The sequence below is a fragment of the Maylandia zebra genome, linkage group LG23, assembly GCF_041146795.1.
Source record: "Maylandia zebra isolate NMK-2024a linkage group LG23, Mzebra_GT3a, whole genome shotgun sequence".
In the NCBI taxonomy this organism is placed as follows: Eukaryota; Metazoa; Chordata; class Actinopteri; order Cichliformes; family Cichlidae; genus Maylandia; species Maylandia zebra.
Window position 1 is genome coordinate 7,772,529 of NC_135188.1, and position 14,886 is coordinate 7,787,414.

Sequence of the window (14,886 nt, forward strand, 5' to 3'; positions counted from 1 at the left end):
CACTAAGCACAGAGCAGAATTTATTTCACAAGCTGACATTACTTTAAACTATTAGACCATATTTGGTTTAGCTTTATGTGCTTATCAGTTTGAGGATTTGATAGATGTGCGTGTGTACTGTAAATGTTTTTGCGGACACTGACGTTAGAAAGGACAGAAAGGACAATACGGCTATTGTGGTGATTGATCTTTAAAGTTGAGTGGTTTCACATCTGATATCAGGTCGGACAAAACATCCCACTCTTAACACGCCGGCGTGTCACTCTGTGTGTGAAAGCAAGGGGAGAAGTGGGCATTATAACCTCGTTATGACCCCAAGTTGTTCTCGTAATTAAAAGATAACCTTTAATGAGGCTTTGTCCTCAGAAGCGCTATCCGTGGAAATGTCACATTTAACCAGATGGGAACACATCCTGGGTTTGCACGCACATACATGCGCGCATTAATGTGAACACACACCCATAAGCACATACACATACAGTGGGGAATGTGTTAAAAGTGTCCTGTCATGCCATAAATGTCATCTGACTGTAACATTCAGGGACTGCCTCTGTGCTTTTTGCAGATGGATCGTGTGGGTGGGAAGGAAACGGGCTGGGAAAGATCAGCCTGTCACAATGTGTTGTCATCATGTATTGAGGAGAACAGTGAGCTGAACACATGAACAAATTAGTGTAATCTGCACATAGTTTTTTTATGAAGTCAAGTTGTCATAGCAGAATCTGTTCCATACAATTAAATATCTGATTATTGAACCTGATTTTCTTGACAAAACAATGTCAGAATCATTTCATTATCAGGGTCTCTGGCAGCTGTGCATTCTCTAGATTGGGTTTAAACCCAGCAGGGAGAAACTCTTTGCACAATCAGACCCACTGCTCTCTCTGTGTGCTCAGTTTCTTTTTGATCTCTCCTCTCTTTTCTCTTTTCTGCACGCTTTCTTCTATTTGCCTCCTTCCTGCTTCCTATCTGGCTTTTCTTTGAACAAAAACAACTTTTTCTGACAGTCCATTTATGAGGAGATGGATTGATGTGTGTAAGTTGTATTTTCAAAGATACACCCCCACTAAAAAGGAAACCTAAACACACACTCATACTTAAACACACACGGAGTACCGTTTCACATACTGCTAGATATCCATCGGGGAGCTATTGTTTGTAATAAGGTTAAACCTTGCACTGGTTGTGGTCACTGAGGTAAGCTCCTGAGCTGACATAGTTTTTTATTAGGAGTAAATAGATTTGGCTGGAAACTACTCCCCACACATTCATTTGACAAAAGCAATAAAGTCAAGCTGGAACTCTTATGACACTTGGATAGTTCTGCGGGGCTTTTATGATGCTGCTTTATTTAAATATCCATGAATATATCAGAAATGTATAGATGACTCTCCACGTCAGATAACTACTCGGATAATTTTGGAAGAGGAAATAGGATTTCTTTGAATGAGATGCAACAAATACTTGTAGGTTGCGAGTATATGAGAGACATCCCATGCACGTACACACGCACACAAATGCAATGTACATTTTAGCATGTTGGCATTAGGGGGGAAAAGTGACGTGTTTGGCTATTCATTGCTGCTGTAGCAGAGAGTGAGGATGTGTAAGTGTCATTTCACTGTAAATCGGTTTAGAAGTGAAACTGTCAGCTTGCATCAAACAGATATGTGACGACTTTTGAATGCTGAAGAGGTGCGTGTGTGTGTTTGTTTATGTTGGCTCTTCTGCACTGCAGCCTAATGCAGAGATGTACTCTTCTACTGTATTGGCTACATCCCACACCCTTGTGCATACACGCGCACGTACACACACGCTGGCTTGCATAGTGTCAAGATGTACCAGCAGACACAATCCCATAGACATTCCCCCTGCATCTTGTGCTCTCGTCACGCCTCCCTGACATTTTCTCATTGTCTGAATCTGAGATGAATACACACACAAACAAACACACACATACGCAGTCGCACAAATTATACCACCCGCACGAACACGTTCTTTAGGTTAGAGGACAATTTGTTCAGCATCTGTGAAATTAGACATGGGGTTACAATGTAGCCTTTTCAATACTGATCACTGTCAAGTCTCTGCGTTAGTGTGTCTCTCTGTGTGTGTGTGTGTGTGTGTGTGTGTGTGTGTGTGTGTGTGTGTGTGTGTATTTGTGCATTTTATTCAGAAGAGAGTTAAAAGAAACTCATTGTGTTAAGTTGTTTTGTGAATTTGTAGTGAGCCCCAGTGGTTTAACTTAATTCATGTAGCATAAGCAGAACATCTTCACCTTCTATATATTTATGGACCTGCAACATGATGCTTTTTTTCTTCATGTGGCTGAAAAAACTGCTTTGTGTAGGAGTGACTAGGGCTGGGTATCGTCACTGATTTCTAGAATCAATTTGATTCCAATTCACAAGGTTTCGATTTGATTTGAATCGGGGAAATTTTGCCTCATATTATAATTCTGATCACTTATCAGTACATATCTATATTTTTTATATCTATAAAAAGAAAGCTGACACTTGTGAGACTTTATCAAAGGTAGCTCGTCTTCTGACACGTACTAAAAGATGTGAACACATTTCCCTGGTGCTTGCTTCTCTTCATTGGCTCCCTGTCCGCTTCAGAATTAACTTTAAAATTTTATTGTTAACTTACAAAGCCCTGAATGGACAGGCTCCCGGGTATTTGTCTGACCTCTTGCAGACTTATACCCCCTTTAGATCTCTTAGATCAAGTGATCTTTTGCTTTTAGCTGTACCAAGGTCGAGACTGGTTCATAGAGGCGATCGAGCATTTGCAGTTGTAGCGCCTAAGCTGTGGAATAATTTACCCCTATACATCAGACAGGCTCCCACTGTAAATCTTTTTAAATCTTATCTTAAAACGCATTTTTATTTACTGGCTTTTAATACAGCATGAGAGTTATTTGTTAATTCATATTTGGTGTTTGCTATCAATACTCTAAGTTATTAGTGTGAATGCTTGAAAAGCATTCACAGTATTGTTGTTGTAATCTTTATTATTATTATTATTATTATTATTAGTGTGAATGCTTGAAAAGCATTCACAGTATTGTTATTCGAATCTTTATTATTATTATTATTATTATATTTTATCTATTCCGTACGTTTTTTGTAATCCTATAACTTCAAAACCGTTCAACTTAGAAAAACCATTCAAACACCGTTAGATTCCTATTCTTTTGGACAACACTGCTTCTATTTTTCATATTTTTAACATTTATATTTTTAATTTTATTCAACTTTATTCAACAAAAATTTATAATGTATTTCAATGGGGAGACCCTTCAAATCCTCATTCAACTTACTCATTTTTAAACTCTTACTACTTCCACATACATTGACATAGAGCCACCATTCAAACTTTAAAACGAAGACAAGACATTCAACTATTCAACTTGTATTTATCTTTTCAATATCTATTATACTTTTTCTTCAGTTCCAGTTTAAGTTTCATGATGTTTTTTCACCCGTTTCAGAGTTTATAATGGGTGTGTATGGGACGGAATGTTGGGGCTAGAGTGAGGCAGCTCAACTGCTAGAGTGAGAGGAGCAAAAAAATTAATCTTAAAATCTTTTTTAAAACTGCTGCTGTGTCCGCAGCGTTTGCTCTACAGGTATGATTTTACCCTCAAAACGTAGCCATGGCTGTCCTCTTTCATCCAATGTGTTTACTATTGTACTAGGTGTTGTGGTTCTTTCATAAATGTCACCAATGCACAGCCTCCTCCCTCCAACTCTTCCATAGACTCTAATGTTAAAATGGCTCAGAAGGTTGGTTTGAAAATCAGAAGAGCATGGTGTCTTTCCACTGTCACCACGTCCATATAATAAGCTCCACAAGCATGAAAACTGAGAATTAGGTAGACTAGACATTGCTGTCGCTCACGGTGAAAGAATTTTGTCAATACGACTTTTACTTTTCATTTGGGAACGATTTGTTTGGGCCTGACTTTTCTGTTCATTTTAAGCAGCAAAAGTGAGGTGCATGTCTGTGTCGTGTGTATGGAGCCATTGGGTGCAGTCACTATAGCAACCAGGCTCACACCTGCCTGCTTAACGAGCTCTGCCTGCCACTGTACCAAGATTCATCTTAAGCACTTCTCTTTCAACTGCTGCTGTGTCCACAGTGTTACAGCCATCATTTTACCCTCAAAACGTCGCCATCGTTGTTCTTTTTCCAACATCTTGTCTTTCAAAGCTCAGAGATGTAAACTTTTTAAACTGTGTGGGCCCAAGTGGAGGGATCACATTTTAGTCATTCAGTGATTCAAAGAATATGACCTTTTAATATTCTTTCAGATGTTTTCTGACTCTAAATGTTCTTTTCTCATTTCTTAGGTTTTTCTAATTTACAATTAAAACATTTTCAGCTTTTTTCCAACTTCTTCTTCTGTGTAACCTTCAGCTTTTAGCAGTTCAGCACTTTTGTTTTCAGGTTAAATCCGGGTTTTTTTTTTTTATCTCATTCAAAATTTTTAACTTAAATTCAGTAATTATTTCATTTCAATGCATACATTCAGATTCAAGCATTCACACTGCAGTTTCTTCAGAAAATGCACTTTCTAGTTATATTTTATTCTGTATTCCGTACGTTTTTTGTAATCCTACTCCTTCAAAACCGTTCAACTTAGAAAAACCATTCCAACACCGTTAGATTCCTATTCTTTTGGACAACACTGCTTCCATTTTTCATATTTTTAACATTTATATTTTTAATTTTATTCAACTTTATTCAACAAAAATTTATAATGTATTTCAATGGGGAGACCCTTCAAATCCTCATTCAACTTACTCATTTTTAAACTCTTACTACTTCCACATACATTGACATAGAGCCACCATTCAAACTTTAAAACGAAGACAAGACATTCAACTATTCAACTTGCATTTATCTTTTCAATATCTATTATACTTTTTCTTCAGTTCCAGTTTAAGTTTCATGATGTTTTTTCACCCGTTTCAGAGTTTATAATGGGTGTGTATGGGACGGAATGTTGGGGCTAGAGTGAGGCAGCTCAACTGCTAGAGTGAGAGGAGCAAAAAAAATAATCTTAAAATCTTTTTTAAAACTGCTGCTGTGTCCGCAGCGTTTGCTCTACAGGTATGATTTTACCCTCAAAACGTAGCCATGGCTGTCCTCTTTCATCCAATGTGTTTACTATTGTACTAGGTGTTATGGTTCTTTCATAAATGTCACCAATGCACAGCCTCCTCCCTCCAACTCTTCCATAGACTCTAATGTTAAAATGGCTCAGAAGGTTCGTTTGAAAATCAGAAGAGCATGGTGTCTTTCCACTGTCACCACGTCCATATAATAAACTCCACAGACATGAAAACTGAGAATTTGGTAGACTAGACATTGCTGTCGCTCACAGTGAAAGAATTTTGTCAATACGACTTTTACTTTTCATTTGGGAACGATTTGTTTCGGCCTGACTTTTCTGTTCATTTTAAGCAGCAAAAGTGAGGTGCATGTCTGTGTACGTGTGTATGGAGCCATTGGGTGCGGTCACTATAGCAACCAGGCTCACACCTGCCTGCTTAACGAGCTCTCTCTCTCACTCTGCCAAAATTAATCTTAAGCACTTCTCTTTCAACTGCTGCTGTGTCCACAGTGTTAAAGCCATCATTTTACCCTCAAAACGTCGCCATCGTTGTTCTTTTTCCAACATCTTGTCTTTCAAAGCTCAGAGATGTAAACTTTTTAAACTGTGTGGGTCCAAGTGGAGGGATCACATTTTAGTCATTCAGTGATTCAAAGAATATGACCTTTTAATATTCTTTCAGATGTTTTCTGACTCTAAATGTTCTTTTCTCATTTCTTAGGTTTTTCTAATTTACAATTAAAACATTTTCAGCTTTTTTCCAACTTCTTCTTCTGTGTAACCTTCAGCTTTTAGCAGTTCAGCACCTTTGTTTTCAGGTTAAATTCGGGGTTTTTTTTTTTTATCTCATTCAAAATTTTTAACTTAAATTCAGTAATTATTTCATTTCAATGCATACATTCAGATTCAAGCATTCACACTGCAGTTTCTTCAGAAAATGCACTTTCTAGTTTTATTAGGTATGTTGTATTCTTGTACAGTTATTTTATTATGTATACTGTTTTAGCTGTTTGGTGGTTTTAGAAATTTTGTGAGGTTTAACCTGAGATTCTGGCGTTTCGGGCAAAATAAATTTATATTTAAAAATCAATCAATTCAGGATTTTAATGAATCGATATCATGTTATCCAAGCCACAATTGATTTTAATCGATAAATCTATAATCAAAACCCACCCCTAGGAGTGACCGCCTTAGGCCTTCAAGGATCTGTAAGCCATTATGGACCTCCAACCTTTTATTTTCCATTAGTAAGCTATCACTTTGCAAGCCTTCTACTAATTACGTTTATTGTAACATTTACGCTTAGCTATGTTTGCAATGTCGTTTTGAAAAAGTAGTTTTCCACCTTGTTGTATGCAGATGCTGGGGGGCTTACTATATGACTAAAAAAAAAGCTTAAACCATGAATTTTATAGTAATATTGCCATAGAAAACAAAAGGGGGAGGAGGGGACAGATATCATATTAAGTGCATATAAAGCTTAGGATGATCGTATGTTTTGGTTGCCCCTCAGGCTCTGACATATTTTTCTGCTTCCATCGAGCATTAATATGCAGTCTGATGTTGACTATTACCCGTGTTGCCAACTGTTTCTGCTTGAGCTATGCTTGCTTGATCTCTGATGTGTTGCTGTTGTTTTTTTGTTTGTTTTTTGTCCTTGTTTAAGTGCAGCTAATTTTCCCGTCTTCATTATGGCAATGAGCAGCAATTACTGGGAGATATGTGACAGAACTTAACATTTTTTGTCAAATTTAAATCAAAGCAAACAAAATGTGATTTGTGTTTTTAAATCATCACCAGTCTTGATTATGTTTCTCTCTATCTTTAAGCTTCTGCAATTTCTATCTCCCATATTTTTTTCTATCCTCCAGCATGTTGTGGTTTTGGGAGTTTGGTTGTTTTTGTTTCCTGTGTACAGAATTGAGAGCAGAGGGTCATTTTAATGTTAGAGTATAAACTGAGTTAGTGAAAGGAAAAATAACTTTATGTGAACCCCTGTATTTGTGGGGTTACCAACAACCTCTGTGTAGCAAGTATTTTACTGCTGTGTTCCAGTTCAGATGCTGCCTGCTTCACAGGATACATCCCACTGGTGGGAGCAAAGGCCAAGGGGAAAATAATCCTCCAGTAGCTGCCCGTCAAACATTATGCCTGGTTTACATTTTATACAGTTTGTCTGAGGGCACTGTCACCTAACAGCATAAAGCTTCTGGGTTTGAATACACTGGTCATCTGGGGTCTTTTTGCATGTTCTGGAAGGCCTGGTCTCCTCTGGTTTCTCACTAGTTTTTCTCCAGGTTCCTCAATTTCCTCCCACAGTTGAGCTTGAATGGTAATTATACATTAGTTGTAGGCCTGAATGTGTGTTAATTGATGTCTTTCTCTGTCGTAGTTATGATTATCATGGAGCCTGCCCTGCATTCCACCCGTTCAACCCTATTTGGATAATGTTATTGTTGGGATACAACGATAACACGGTCGTGCAACACTTTCTGAAATTATGTTAATAAAAATCCCAACTGCTGCTCTGACAGAGTCAAATTTAGCTCGGTGTAATATAAAAATAATAGGAAATAATGATTAACCGCTAACGGAAAACAACATAATTTGACAGCACGCATGGAATGGGTCAGTGCTGTTTTCAATAGGAGTCTCATTTGAATTGTGTGTAATGCTGAGGGATGGAGTGAACAATGGCAGTGTCCTACTAACTCAAGCAGTAGAAGTTTGTGTCTAGAGAAACCTTTGAGCTAGAACAGTCTTTGTCAGCCTTTTCAGATGAATCAGGCATTAAAATGCAGACTTACCACACTGTATGACATTTTTCTTTGCTGGTGCTACATGGGCTGCTGTTGAAGGAAGCATTGGTGGTAGTAAAATCAGAGAACTGTATTAGAAGCCCCTGTCTCTCTCTCTCTCTCTCTTTCTGCGTGTGTGTGTGTGTGTGTGTGTGTGTGTGTGTGTGTGTGTGTGTGTGTGTGTGTGTGTGTGAGAGAGAGAGAGAGAGAAAGTGAGACTGGACACTAGTTAATCAGAGCTGTCTCTGTGCTTGCTCCTTGAATCCCCTGTTGGTGAAAACTGAGTTTGTCTGGGAGCTAAAAGAGACTGGTGAATTATTAAAGCTTGCTGAAGCTTCACTCACAGAGAACCAGCAGACTACCGAGACGCCACAACACACACACACACATATACACACTGAGAGGCCAGTTCAATGTAATACCCGCAGGGTACCGTACTCACAATCGCTACACATGAAGAATGTTGACTGTTCATGCTGAGCAAAGCTTGTGGATTTCACTGTTTGCAGCTGCAGACAGACTTTAGTAGCCTTTCAAACATCCAGCTATAGGCTACTCTTACTACAGCTCACTACAACAGGAAAAAAAAAATCATCCCACCTGGCTTACAACATTTTCAGCTTGTAGGCTGAACTCCAAGTCAGACGAGCTTTATGAAGAGCCTCTGCCTTGCACTCTAACCTTTTAAAGATTCATTCTCATGGCATTTCTGTTTTATTAGATGACCAGCTGATGTAAAATAAAAGGCAAAAGTTCTGGGTTACAACCCAGCTTTTTATTAGTAGCCACACACAGCCGGCTGTTTTCGATTTGGTTGTGAATTCATGCAGTTCACAGAAGTGTAAAAAAAAGTGACTCCAGGGGCTTGGATATGAAATTCTTGTCAAGAAAGACAGAACAAATGGAATTCATGAAAATGACAACCACCAACCTCTGTCCATCATACTGACTACTTTCAAAAATATCTGCTTGACATGCTTTTTATGGCTGTCTACATACTGCGATTGTTCTTAGTGTGGTGTACAAAAATGTGGATTAAAGCTGATTTGTTTGTCATCCATAGCATGCAGATATGTTTTGAACCACTATTCTGCTATAACCTTGGCTTTTGGTTCACTATCAAACTGCATTCATAGAAAAACACGGCACTACCCTTGGGAGTGTAAAGACATATTTTGATTTTTTTTATTCTTTTGAGCCTGTAAAATAAAAGAAACTGTGCAGTGTTGCAATCCTTTGTAGGAGGCATTGACATTTTTGTCTACAGCTGTCCTGGTAAGATGTATGTTGTATATTTATACATAGTAAGTCCCTGGAATCAAAGTGCTACTTCACTTTTCTCCCCCTAGGTTTCATTTTTTTTCTAGAGTAACATTCAACTGTACTGAGAAAAGACTTTGTTATTCTCTAAACATATGGGTGGAAAGAGCAGTTGCTACAACAATGTTGCAGCACATTTTTCCACTTGAGAAACAGTGAGTACAGAGAGAATAAAGCCACAGTTTATTGTGCCCAGTGGTTTAATTAAAACGCTAAAATGGAGCTCATAGTATGGGTCTTAAGCAGGAGCATGAAGTCGTTTGTGCCATCTAGATGAGCTGATGATCAGCTGATTCCTTTAAGTGCCATCTTCATAACCATCCACATAATAGAGTGCTCTTCCTAAACACTCTGCTCTATACATCTGCTGTGTGCCTGCCACATTGGCCACTAGTGTAGGGCAGGCTAAAAATGCCCATCTTTTTTAAATAGTTTACTTAATTTAAGCTGCATCAGCTGTTTATTATGACCAACGTGTTGTTCATGGATCCTTTTTACTTTTTTTTTTTAGATAAATCTTTCTCCTCACCCCACAGCTGGTTTGGAAAAAAAATACTTGTCACTCCCTGATCTTCTAGATATTCTGTTTATTGAAAGGGAGTTCTTCCTTCCCACTGTTGCCAGGTGCTTAATCATAAGGGATTGTTAATATTAGTTATTAACAATAGCTGTGCTTTTATAGCCTATTAGATAATATCAGTTAGGGTCTTTCCATAGTGGGAAAAGGTAATTACCAAAATGTTTACCAAATTACCTCTAAAATAGTTTAAACTCGCTGTACTGTCCCGTGAAGAAAGATTCCACCAATCTGCAATTTCCAGATGGTTGAAACAAATGTGTTCAATTATTTGCTAATGCTGTTTGATCAAGGTCTTGTATATAGTAATTGTAAAAGTCTTTGAAGGTGCAAGGGGTTACACAGTAAATGCCCACATTTACTATTTGCTATCATTTTCTAGTCTTGGGAGATTGCAGCTAATCTATTCTTGCAAGCCAGTGGCAAGTTGCAGCATTATCTGCTATGTGAGGCAGCCTCCATTGAGTGCTGCTAGTCAAGCTGGCATTCATTATCAAGCAGGTAATAACACAGAGCAGTGGGCCTACCTCAACCGGCAGTGGACTCATTAATATAAACAGGACCCTAAACCCAAACTCAATTTACTTGAAAGCCTCTTTGCAGACGGGGGTTCAGTGAAGAGCCTTTGCCGGAGTGTGTGCGAGCGCGTGCGTCCGCATGTGTGTCTAAGAAAGGTATTAGTCATTCCTCTCCTACAGCCTGACACACCAGTGCACAAACAGTGCTGCGTGTGTGTGTGTGTGTGTGTGTGTGCATTACAAAGCTCCAATTAGATAGCTGATCAGTGGTGTATATTTAAGTAGTCACTCATCTCTTTTCGCTCCCTACCCCCGCCCTCCCACCCCCCCATATCTGTGCCATTAATGAGTCCAATTAGCACATGCAAATATTTACTTCTAACCAGCATTTGTGATTTATCACACTGTTCACTTTTTAAAACAAACAGTCTGAGTCATTTGTGTGTATGTCCATGCACATACATATGTGTGTGCAGGTTTTCTTGCTTTATTCATGAGGGCACATCAACTCATTAGGCCCTCCTGTAGTGTAAGATCATCAGCAAAGCACAGAGAGGAATCAAAAGACAGTGAACATCACAATATAAATCTTTGCTGGAATTTTTTTTTACATTTTTTTTTGTTTTTAAGCTATGCAGACACACATACACCCCCATGTATCAGTCATTGATTTAAGATAAGATAAGATAAGATAAGATAGAACTTTATTAATCCCTCGGGTGGGTTCCTCTGGGAAATTTGATTTCCAAAAAAAGCACAGCAACGACCGAAGTTACAGTTACAGAATTGTTATATATATATATATATATATATATATATATATATATATATATATATATATATATATATATATATATATATATATATATATATATATACACATACATACATACATACATACACACACACACACACACACACACACACACACACACACACACACACACACACACGCGCGCGCGCTGTGTTGCATGACCAGTCCAGTTTATTGTCCACCCACAGCCCGAGGTACTTGTACTTGTTGACCACCTCCACCTCCTCCCCCTCTATCTGAACCGGCAGTGGACCTTCTCTGGACCTCCCGAAGTCCACAACCAGTTCCTTAGTCTTTGAGGTGTTGCGACTGTAATGGGTACCACTCCAGTACCATCAGATTAATGACACCCAGACATCGCAGAAGGCACTGGGAAAAAGAGTGGAGGAGGGGGAGGAAGGAGGAGATTAAATAGAGGGAAACAGAGATGCTCTTTTGGGGAGTTATTGCTGAGAGGTACTTAAATCTGCTGCACATAGCATTTTAAAATATCAATATATCATTGGGCAATGTGTTATGATGCCTGGGTAGAATTGACATAAATAAATGGATGCTATTGTAGCTTTGTAGCCTTTTTTTCAACCTCCTTTGTGCTGTGATTCTCTTCAGAACATTCCCTGCAAAATATGACTAATTTACCTCAGATTTTACAAGGTGTGGACACGCATTAATGAAACATGCAGATTTTTTCCCTATTGTTCAGCACCAAAATGGAATATGATGTACGTGTCCAAGTAGTCAGAGAAAATTGAGGTGCATATGTGCACTGCAGCTACTATGAACAGCACACATACCTGTTCCCCATCCTCTGTATGTTCTTGTTGAGCAGCCGTCCAATTTCCATTGGATCTCCAGGGAAGATGAAGAACTGCTGTTGCCGTCTAAGATGGTGGGATTAGACTATATAGGATAAGATTCAGTCTAAAGCAGCAGGTGAATGATACCCTAGACCGCCAGTATAGAAACCTTACCAGTAAGGTAGCTGGAGGGAAAACTTGGAGAGCCTACTATACTTTTACTTTCACTTGTGACTTGATTGTCAATTGGCTGCTTGTGCAGACCTTTGGATTTTGTGCCTCATATAATTTCCAAAGAAGCATACAACCCACAGCCCACACTGTGAGGAGTCGCCATCATATGCATGTTATGGCTGAATGAAAATGATGCACCACACTCTAAACCATTACAGTTTCATATTCCTGACTAATCAGAACAGTGATACATTAATCTACAACAGTTAGTAGACGAAGAAAATGTTAAGATATCAGATCCATTTATACAAGAGCATGACGCAAAAAGACAATACTCACTAAAGCCATTAAAAGACATTATTATTATCTATATTTTTGCAATATAAAAATCCTAAGGTAAATTTCAGGGGAAGATGCAAATGTTGAGCAGCACGCTTTGCCATGTTGGCAGTTCGTGGAATGAATATGTGGGAGTTCAATGGAGCCCAAATCAAGGACTAATATATTCAAGAGTGTGTACCAATTACTTTTTATGATTATCTCTGGTCTGTAGGTGGGTGTGACGAATAGGAATTGGTTTATGTACTGCCATTTATGTGTTCATGTTCACGTGCTGTGTGTGTGTATATATATATATATATATATATATGCATTTGCTGCAGCAGCTCATCATCTGCTATGTTTGTTCATTTAGGAGGTGGTCTGACCAGCTAATGGAAAATTGAGGTACATGGGTCCAAATGTTTGTGTTTGTACATGTCTGTTTCTGTGTGTGTATTAGACCAGCTGCAGGGAAACTACTGCTAATTCTTACACTGTGCTGCTCCTATCATGTGTGTGAGTAGGTCCTCTGTAAACTGTAATATATAAATTAATAATGTGGAGCAATAAAAGTGTAAAAAGCAGGAAATTATTGAATAGTTTGTATAGTAAAAGGCATATAATAGTGTCAGGCTGGTAAGCAGTGACAGTTATACACAGATGGTTTGGAAGAGCTGTTGGAAATCCTCATACTGACCAGAATTCATGATTTAGAACCAGGTAGAAAATAACTGCTGGAGGGTAAAGAACCAAAATGACTTTGCCTTTTGGCTAATTTCAGATGCGTAGTAATTTTGACTACTATTTCCAGCCACATACAGCAAAAACACCCTAATATGTAAGAAACAGTTTGTTACCTTCCTGCAAACCAAATAGTTGTTGGGTAATGTCTTATTACTAGCTGCAATACAAGGGAGTGATATGTGTAGTGCTGTGTTCGATGAGGCAAAGATATCGATTGTGTTGGTACTCTAGACTGAGCCATTAATGAAGCTGTAATGTTGTAAACCTGTGCCTATATGCAGAAGCAGTAGGTGAAAAGGGGTTTTAAATATTATATTACAACAGATTCAAAAAGCTTATAAATCATTTAAGTCAAAATTGATTAGTGTTTTCTTCTTTCCTGGTTACCATTAACATTATGTCCCTTTTCCCTATTTGGTTGGATAGGCTGTGTATTATTCTTAACCTGAAATAACTGCTGCATTTAGTAAAAAATGGTAAGTAACATTTAGTTATCCTTTAAAAATCACAACACACATTTTAAAATGTATTACCTATTAGAGGCTGGGTTCATCCCTGGCATCATAACAGGACTCACAAATCGCCGTTTCTCAGATAATCATGTTCTCTTAAGAAAAGAATTTGCATGATTTTGCAAATTTGCAGAAGTATAATCTTATAGTGAAACTCAGCTGAAATTTTATTTCAAGGATATCTTCCACAAATGCAGTTTTCTGTATAACAACATTTTCTTGAAATCTGACGTTCTTTAAGTGTATGCTGTGTGATCCTCCTTCATATGCTGGAAAGGATCACACAGCGTTTAGTCTCTACCTCCATCAACAGAGATGACTGGCAACATTTAACCTTTGATCTCCAAAGTGGTTCTTGCTGACTCCTCAAACCAGAGGACGATGAGAACACGATTTCTAATTATTATATCTCAGCTTCAGCATTCCAGTACTGCATGTTACCCTCTTTTTCTCACCCATCTGTCCCCTCACCTTGCTTCTTCACCCCCCCTTCACTGCCTTTTTTCTCTGTCGCTCAGCAACCATCCGTAATTAATGAGCTTTTACTGTTCGATCTGATCTACCTCAGGATTGGACACGTCTGATAAGCCGAATGGAATATACACACAGTCCTGCCCCTCTCTACTCAGCACTGCCTGGAAATATAATTACTTGAGAATGAATACACACACATATGCGCACACATTTTACACACACAGAATGAGTAAGCCCAGGTTAATACCAATCTTTTTCCTCTTCTCTGCACTAATTAGAAATGTACTGACGAGTCATTTGTTTGGAAATTGAATGCACTGTGAGCTTGTTGTCGTTATTCAGAGACTCAGAAACTTAAATAATTAAATCTATTTAATGTTACGCTTTAGTGAGCGTATGTGTGTATGTTAATGACATGCTCTAATGCTCTTAATGAGCATGTGACAGTGCCAGGGAGATGGAACAGCATTCCACATCTAAATACCACTCAGCTAGTCATTACCTAAACGTAATCTATCTCCTCTATGTCAAATGCCAGTTAACACGCTTGCTTATCAATCTGCCCCTATGGCAACACTCGACAGCTGTCAATTGACTGCTCAAGTGGTTCCTCATAACAGTTTGGTCTCCATCGAAGAACGATGCAGGTGCATACATGTTTGTTTTCTCATAGTTTTGACACATGTAAGGGCAGAAGCACATCCTATATAAG